The sequence below is a fragment of the Marmota flaviventris genome, unplaced genomic scaffold (genome assembly GCF_047511675.1).
Source record: "Marmota flaviventris isolate mMarFla1 unplaced genomic scaffold, mMarFla1.hap1 Scaffold_325, whole genome shotgun sequence".
NCBI classification, from domain to species: domain Eukaryota; kingdom Metazoa; phylum Chordata; class Mammalia; order Rodentia; family Sciuridae; genus Marmota; species Marmota flaviventris.
Genome location: NW_027288191.1, coordinates 41,746 through 50,000, shown reverse-complemented (window position 1 = coordinate 50,000; position 8,255 = coordinate 41,746).

Sequence of the window (8,255 nt, the reverse complement as noted above, 5' to 3'; positions counted from 1 at the left end):
GTCTCCAAAGTCTATGTGACTTCAAGACTACGCTGGGCGTGGACTCAAGGACAGATAAGTCTGCCTAAAACAGGGAAGAAAGGTGATATGATTTCCACTGGATTGAATCCATAAGTACCTAACCACCACCACGGAGTTACACCTCAATTTTTTTTTTTTTTTTTTTTTTTTGAGAGGGAGTGTCCCTTGATTGCTCATGTTGGCTAACATCAAAGGAGACAACATCCTATCTCAGTCTGTGATAAACCCTGTGGTGGTGTTATCACATGGGGTGGGGGGGGTGGTGTCCTTCCCCTTCCCCTTCCCCTTCCCTCTCTCCTTTCTCTATTTGCTGGTTAAAGCTCAAGGTCTCTGGAGGTTGCCTGAGTACTCCCAGGACCTCACCTTCTCTGGTGAGTAGCTGAGGTGGTGGTTGCTGGACACGGTCCTACCATTCTGATCTTTCACTACTCTTACTGTTCTCTTCCAGGACTTTTGGATCGACTTCCTTCTTCCAAGGATGGTGGAATGATGACAAAGATGATTTGGGACACTTTTTTTTTTTTGGTGGTTGTTTTTCCTCCCGGATGGCTGTCAAACCTGCAGCAGCACACACATCCGTCCATCTCGAAGTGAAGAATCTCTAAAGGATCTTCAAGGAAAGCATGGACAAGGAGGATTCGGTCCCGGGAGACTCTTGACACGAGATGGGAAATCCCCCCCCCCCCCCATTTCTTCTGGAAAGTACCTAATACCAATAAAGACAGGACAAAATGCAGCACAGGCTGGCTGGCTGGCTGAGGTTTATGTAGCGCCGAGTAGTTCTACAGGTAAAATTGGATCCCAGAGCAACTGTGCAGCTACTCAGGGTCCTTGCCTTCCCCAACTGTCCCCTATGGGACCGAAGCTGCTCCCTCCCCTAAGGCTTTCTCAGTCAGCTAATCCTCCACACTTAGGAGTGGTGAAGGTGGGACACACGTTTTAGGCTTGCTTGGCTTCTTCAGTCGGATCTCATCTTGCCACCGGGTCAGAAACACAAGCATATACACGAGAATGTGCATAGCGACGGGTTTCCACCCTGTGGAACTTGGGAGTCCACAGTGAGTGGTCTGTGGTCTGAAAAGGGCAGCCTCGTTAGTTGCAGTCACTGAACGCTAGGTGGCGCAAAGCTACCGTCATTTTGGAAGGCCTGCCTGAGTTCCATTTCCAGTTTAGATATAATCTATCTACATGTGTAGACATAGATAGATAGATAGAGAGACAGACAGACAGACTTAGATATGTATATCTATATCCATATAGAGATCACTAAGCTGCAAGCCGCCGCGTCATATCTTCCTCTCTTCCCTCAGCCTACTGAGTCCCTGGAAAGACAGATGGGCACGGGCCTCAGTGCGGTTGTTCCCCCGCCCCCCCTCCCCCATACAGTAAAGTCCCCCGGAAGCACTGGGGGGCGGGGAGGACATATCGCTTTCACCCCTGGTATCTGATCACTTTCCTTAGCCTTTAACATGCCCCACCTAGGAGATAGCTTCTGTGCCTCTGCCCGACCCTTGGAATTTGAACTATAATCCACACTTCCCCCATCCCACTCACTCCAATTCCCCAGCAGTAGTCCCTCCCAAGGCTGTCACCACTAGAGGTCCATAGTAAACACCTTCCCCCACCCCTGAGAGTTATGAGGGAGGGCCTGGATGAGGTTAAGAGAGAAACAAACAAAAACAAAACAGTGATGTTTCCTGTGTGTGTGTGTGTGTGTGTGTGTGTGTGTGTGTGTGTCTAGTGTGTACCGGTCTGCGCACAAAACCCAAACAGGATGAATTTGGGCCTGGGAGAAGGAGAGGGAGGCCCTTCCTGGGTTTACTTTCTGGGGAAGGGAAGAGACAAAGGAAAAAAGGTGAGGGTGTTGCCCAGCAATCAAGACCGTTTGTGGACCAATGCCCAAGGCCCTGGGTCTCTTCCCCAGCCTAGCATCACAAAAGAAACAAAAGTAGTGAACAAAGAGAGACTCAAACAACCAAAACAGGCAAGGCAATCTCATCTCAAAGTGCCCACGGGAAAGGAAAAAAAAAAAAAAATGAAGACTGCCAGACTGCCGTGCTGGGCTGGGATGGGCTGGGGTCCTTTATATCTCAGCGTTGGAGTGCTCGCCTAGCATATTCGAGGCCCTGGGTTCCATCCTCGGCTCCAGATAAAAAGAAACTAATAACATAAAGGCATTGTTTCCAACTAGGCCAAATAAATAAATAAATAAAATCAAGACACTAGAAGAGACCTTGCTCACACAGAAAAAAAAAAAAAAAAAAGCGGGGGGGGGGGGGGGGGCAGATCAAGATGGAAATCACTCTACCCTTGGCATCCAATAGACAAATAAGGCTCCCCATACTCATGTCAGGGTTTCCTTGGTGGGGATGGAACTAAAAACCAGCCCCTCACACAGGGGCTGGTTTCTGACTGGAGCCTGGAACTGGGGACTGAACACAGACACAGTTTACCACTGAGATAAACCAACATCCCCTCCCCTTTTTATACAGATATTTTTATACATTTTTGGTAAATCCATTGATTTATGAGTTGAACCCAGAAGCGCTCACTTGACCACTGACTGAGCCACATCCCCATATTCAATTTATCTATCTATCTATTCATTTGTTTTCTGGCTTGCTTGCTTGTTCTAGTTAAAGCTTGGTCCCAGGGTTTCAAAAACTGACTTCCAGACCACTCACGTAGAAAGGAATCAAGCCTTTATTAAAGCACAAGTAGTGGCGACTGAGCAGAAGAACATAAAGCTGTTCCCCTGGCCAGCCCCAAACAATTGCAAGGGTGCCCCTTATAAGCCTGAAACCTGCAAAAGGGACGTTTTGGGGGGAGGGGGCGTCTAGCTAATGCAAGCAAGCCATAGCCATGTTACAGAAGCGGGAGAGTGAAGTCAGGCGGAGGGACGCTCAGCCAATCACAATCAGCCTAGCCACTCCAGTGACAGAAGCATAGCCGCCCCCCCCCCCCCCCCCCCCCGTTATGGGCTAGTTACAGAAACAATGTCCCATTTCCGTGTTCTTAAAGGTTTCTATAGCACAAGGAAAAGAACATCTTGCCCCAGTCATCACCCTTCTACTTGGCCTGGTTGTTTTACAGAATGGAGACATAAAACAAAACGGAGTCCCATTTGCTTTTACTATCACAACTTTTCTTTTGGAGACAGGGGTCTCGCGAGGTTACTTTCTCTCGCTATGAGCTTACAATCCTTCTCTCAAGCTCCTCCTGATCCTCTGGGGGGGGGGGGGGGAGGACAGACATGAACCCCCAACCCATACCTGGCTAAAACTTGCATTTTAATTTTTTTCCCCTTTAATTTCTTGAGTTGTAGATGGATGGACACACTATCTTTACCCTATTTGCTTGTGTGCCCCTTTGTTTTGGGTTCTGTGGTGCTCAGGATCGAATCCGGCGCCCCACACGTCCCAGGCAAGTGGTCTACTACCGAGCTAAAACCCTAGCCCAAGCTTTGCATTCTAGAATGAATACATTTCCTTCAATGCTGAAGGAACACAGACATATTTATTGTACAACAAGCCCAGAGATCTTCACATCACATTGCCTAGAAGTCCTACGTACATTCATTGACCTTTGACTTTGGAAGCCACGTTCAGAATCTATGACTCTGGCCAGATAACTGCCACGATGTGGTTTTTGCTCACCAACAGTTGGACCTAGGTGAACAGCTTGGACTCAAGTGGACAAATACTCTTATGCGTTCAGAAAACAGTGCCACTCACCTGGTACAGGAGTATTCTTTCAACAAACGATCACCAAACCCTTACTTACTCAATTAAAACTAACAGATGTGAAAACTGGTCATTAATGGCACAGATCTTTTTATTTATTTATTTATTTTTAAACTTTTTTTTTAGAGAGAGTGTGAGAGCGAGAGACAGAGAGAGAGAATTTTTAAATATTTATTTATTTATTTATTTAGTTAGTTAGTTAGTTAGTTAGTTAGTTTTCGGTGGACACAACATCTTTGTTAGTATGTGGTGCTGAGGATCAAACCCGGGCCGCACGCATGCCAGGTGAGCGGGCTACCACTTGAGCCGCATCCCCAGCCCCAAGCACAGATCTTTTTTTTCTTTTTTTTAAATCTGAATGTTACACCGAATGCGAATGCATATGTTAGAACTTCCACATGTGTCACTGACTATGGGATAAGTTTAGAGCTTCGATACAATACACGTTCTAATAAAAAGGGCACTAATTGGTGACCTCTCATGTAGGAAACCTATATGTCTTTAAGTGTACCGACTTTTGAAGAATAAAATAATCTCTCACACACAGCATACTACTCTAGTCCCCAGATGTGCACACATCTCCAGTGACAGACATGTGGGGTGATTCAGGAGAATCACAAGACTAACACAGCCTCAGCAACTTATGGAGCCCTGCGGTAATGAGAGAGAGAGAGAGAGAGAGAGAGAGAGAGAGAGAGAGAGAGAGAGAGAGAGGGGGGGTAGGTGTTGGGGGGGGTGTTGCTCAGAGGCAAAGCATCTCAGAAGGAAGAGGGGGAATTTATTATAATAAGAAAACATAAGAACTGAACCTTTACAGCAACAAAACTCTGACGACTCTGCTGACACTCTGTTGTTCGAGGCCTAACAAGGTTATCAAACAGAAAAGTGATTTTCTGGATGGAAATTCTAAATATTTGTTAGCCAATGGGCAGATAACCGACCCTGAAAGTCAATATAGCCTTCACCTATGATTAGGGAGGGGGAGGGAAGGAAAAAGAGAAAGGAAAAAGGATATGGGTTTTAACATGAGCCTCAGTGGCTGAGCAGTGAGACTTATACTCAAAGCATATAAAGTGGACCCCTGTTACATTTTCTTTCTGACCCCCACCCCCACCTCCCCCCCCCCCCCAGTTCCTTGATTTGACAGTTGGGAGAAAATTTTTTTTAAAAAAGACAAAAAGGACAACAACAGCAACAGACAGAAACCACAGCCACCCTTACGAATTTCTGAATTTACATGAGTGAATTACTCTTCTTGATTCTCAGTAACATAGTTTATACTTTTCATGGTTTTGGTTTGTTTGTTTGTATGTAGTTAAAAAAAATCAGAAGAAATTATTGGTATTCATTGCATATAGAGTGACCCATGTTAGCTCGATCTTATCTCTCAGTTGCAAAGAAGGGGGGGGGGCGAAAGGGGGGAGGGGTTGTTGTTGTTGTTGGTGGTGGTGGTGGTGGTGGTGGCAAAAAGCAACCTGGAACCTGCTTTACCTAGGCTACTGGCTTGATAAAGTCTTCCTTACATGGATGTGTTGTAGGGACAAATGAGGCAAGGCACCGACCGAACAGAGCAGGAAAACGGTTTTATTTGGCTGCAGCCAAGTTCAGAGGACACGGCTGGCTTTTGCTGTAATGAATTAATCCCCTGAGTTCAGGTAGTTTCAGAGTTTTCTACCGAGCATGTAAGGGGAGGGGCTCAGAAACTCATGGTCAGCAGAAGTTCACATAAAAGCAGCTTTTTCTCTCACTGTTCTGGGCATGTTAACCCCTCGAGGACAACACCTGAGAAGGGGAGAGCTTCTTCTCCCCTGTCTAGTCTCCCCCTGCCAGCTGTTACCATGGAGTCCAGTTGGTAACTTCTTCTCGTATCTTAAACCTGTAGACATCTCTGTGAAGTCCAGCTCAAGGCCAGAGGCCTTGTTTGCACATTTCTTCAAAGTACTATTCTGGATATGTTTGTGAAAAACTAGTAAGGGGGAGTGCTGGTATCTTCTCGGCCAGTGGCCAAGTAAACAGGGTGACACGAAAATAGGAAGTTTATCCACCTTGAATTCTTTGGCAGAGACTCTTCGGGCTGACAGACCTAAAACCAGTCTGGGTGAAGATTTCTGAAGAGGCCCAGTTAAGACTTTTCAGTGGAGAAAGGGGGTGCCACTTCAGATGATGAATCATCGCAAAGACACATTGGACTGACCCAAACATATCACATATTTTAAGATTCTTCTCATTCACGGCAAAGAGTAAGCAGTTTTAGCTAACAATAGTTTGGTTTCAAAAGGCTTTTTTTTTTTTTTTTTTTTTTTTTTAAATCTAATCCCCCTGCTTTTCCCTTAGAGCTCTTCTCTTTTCTCTAGGAAAACTCTACTCTTAGTCAGAGGTCCAAATCTCCGTTCAAATGACACAGGAAAAAAAAAAAAGAAAATTCTCTCAAGCACCTGGCCCCCTCCTGCCCCAAACAAAAAAGTTCTGGGTGATCAATGAATTTAAGAGGCAGGAAGAATGGATCATTAACAGAAATGAACATAACCACAGTTACTACTTTCTAAGAATTGGAAAGAATTACCCAGGGCAGAGCTTCCAATTGAAACACTGTAATTATTAGAGAACAAACAAACAAAGAAACAAACAGACAGACAGACAAACAAAAACCCTGAAGTACAAGAGACTCTCCCCTTCTCTCTCTATAACTTACACACACTCTCTCTCTCTCTCTCTCTCTCTCTCTCTCTCTCTCTCTCTCTCTCGCTTGATTTTCAGTTTCTCACTTAGTGGAGCACCCCTTTTCTTTAGGATCAATCTCCTCCTAGGTTTCTTTTTATACCAAAGGGGGGCAAGTTACACATGATCCAGGAGAAGGAGGCCAAAGCAATCAGATTACTAAGGAACATCAGGAGAGAGAAATTAAATGCTGGTGGACACATTGAACCAATGCTGTGAAACAAATGATATTCAAATTACCCTCTTAGTTTAGTTTTAAACCAATCGGTCAGCATAAATGCAGAGTTAGAGAGACAAACTGACCCTTAAAACAGATACGCGAAACCATACTGGAATTTGAAACAGGTTGGGAATTGTGAACAGCCTGGAGAGGCCACATTTTTCTTCCTTCAGGGGCAGTGGGAGAGACTTTGCACTGCCTTTTGTTATGTAAATTAGAACTGAGACCTGCCCCCAAGCAAGCCCGGTTTAGTGTAAGAATCTTACTTCCCCGCCCGTCCTGATAACTGGCACCCCATCCTGACAGAAAACAAATTTTCCCTTGCAGACAAAGTGGTAGGAACCCAAAGAGGCTGGAACCACCCCTCCCCCTCCCCCCCCCCCCAAAGAAAAACCACAATGGCACCGAGAAGGAATAGTACAAGTACCTGCTCTCTCTAGGCTACTGATTTGATAAAGTTGACACTTTGTTGGGGGTATTTCAATCTCACCTTGACCCCTGACCTGCCCCTCTCAAGAGTTTGTGAAAGATGGATGCTGCTATTTCTCCCTGAGATTTGTGAATCTACAGGTTTATACTTTCTTTGGGTTTAATCCGGTTCTTGAAATGACTCCTGGCAGTGGCCAACATGCCCGACCTCCAGCTTACTTTTGTGTTGTTCAGAGAAGAGTTGTGGTGTGATTTCATCTTTTAGACTTTGTGGAGATTTGGTTTATGTTCCATTCTACGGTCAACTTTGGTAAACATTCCGTATTCGCTTTAAAAGAATGTCTGCTGTGTGGTGGTGGCCTTGCAGTGTTCTGAACATGCCCATTAGGTGTGGGTTGTTCGCGATGTAGTTCTGCTGTCCTTTGTTACTGATTATTTATTTATGGCCTAAGTCGTCAGCTGCTAAGGGATGAGTGTTCTCGCCTCTTTGCCATAATAGATTTATCCATCGTTTCTTTTAATTCTCTCTGGTTTTCATGTAGGTATTTATTTATTCATTCATCCATTTATTTATGTATTTATTTATTTTTCAGCTGTAGATGGACACAATATCTTTATTTTTATTTATTTATTTTTATGTGGTGCTGAGGATGGAACCCAGGGCCTCACGAATGCAAGGCAAGCACTCTACCACTGAGCTACAATCCCAACCCTCATGTAGGTATTTTGAGGTTATTGAAAGACTTGCACACTACCTTAAGATTGTTGAATGCTTCCTCAAACATCTGACTGTTTATCAATGTGCTATGTTCCTCCTACGCCTGGCAGTGATTGTCTTGTGTGTACCTTGAAGTCATACTGAAAATAAAATAAATAAGTGACTGGGTACAGTGGCCTATGCCTGTCATCCCGGACACGCTTCTCTCTCTCTCTCTCTCTCTCTCTCTCTCTCTCTCTCTCTCTCACACACACACACACACACACACACACACACACACACACAGCCGAGGCAGGAGGATCGAGAGTTTAAAGCCACCCTCAGCAAAAGTGAGACACTAAGCAACTCAGTGAGACCCTGTCTCTAAGTAACATACTAGATAGGTAGGGCTAGGGGATGTGGCTCC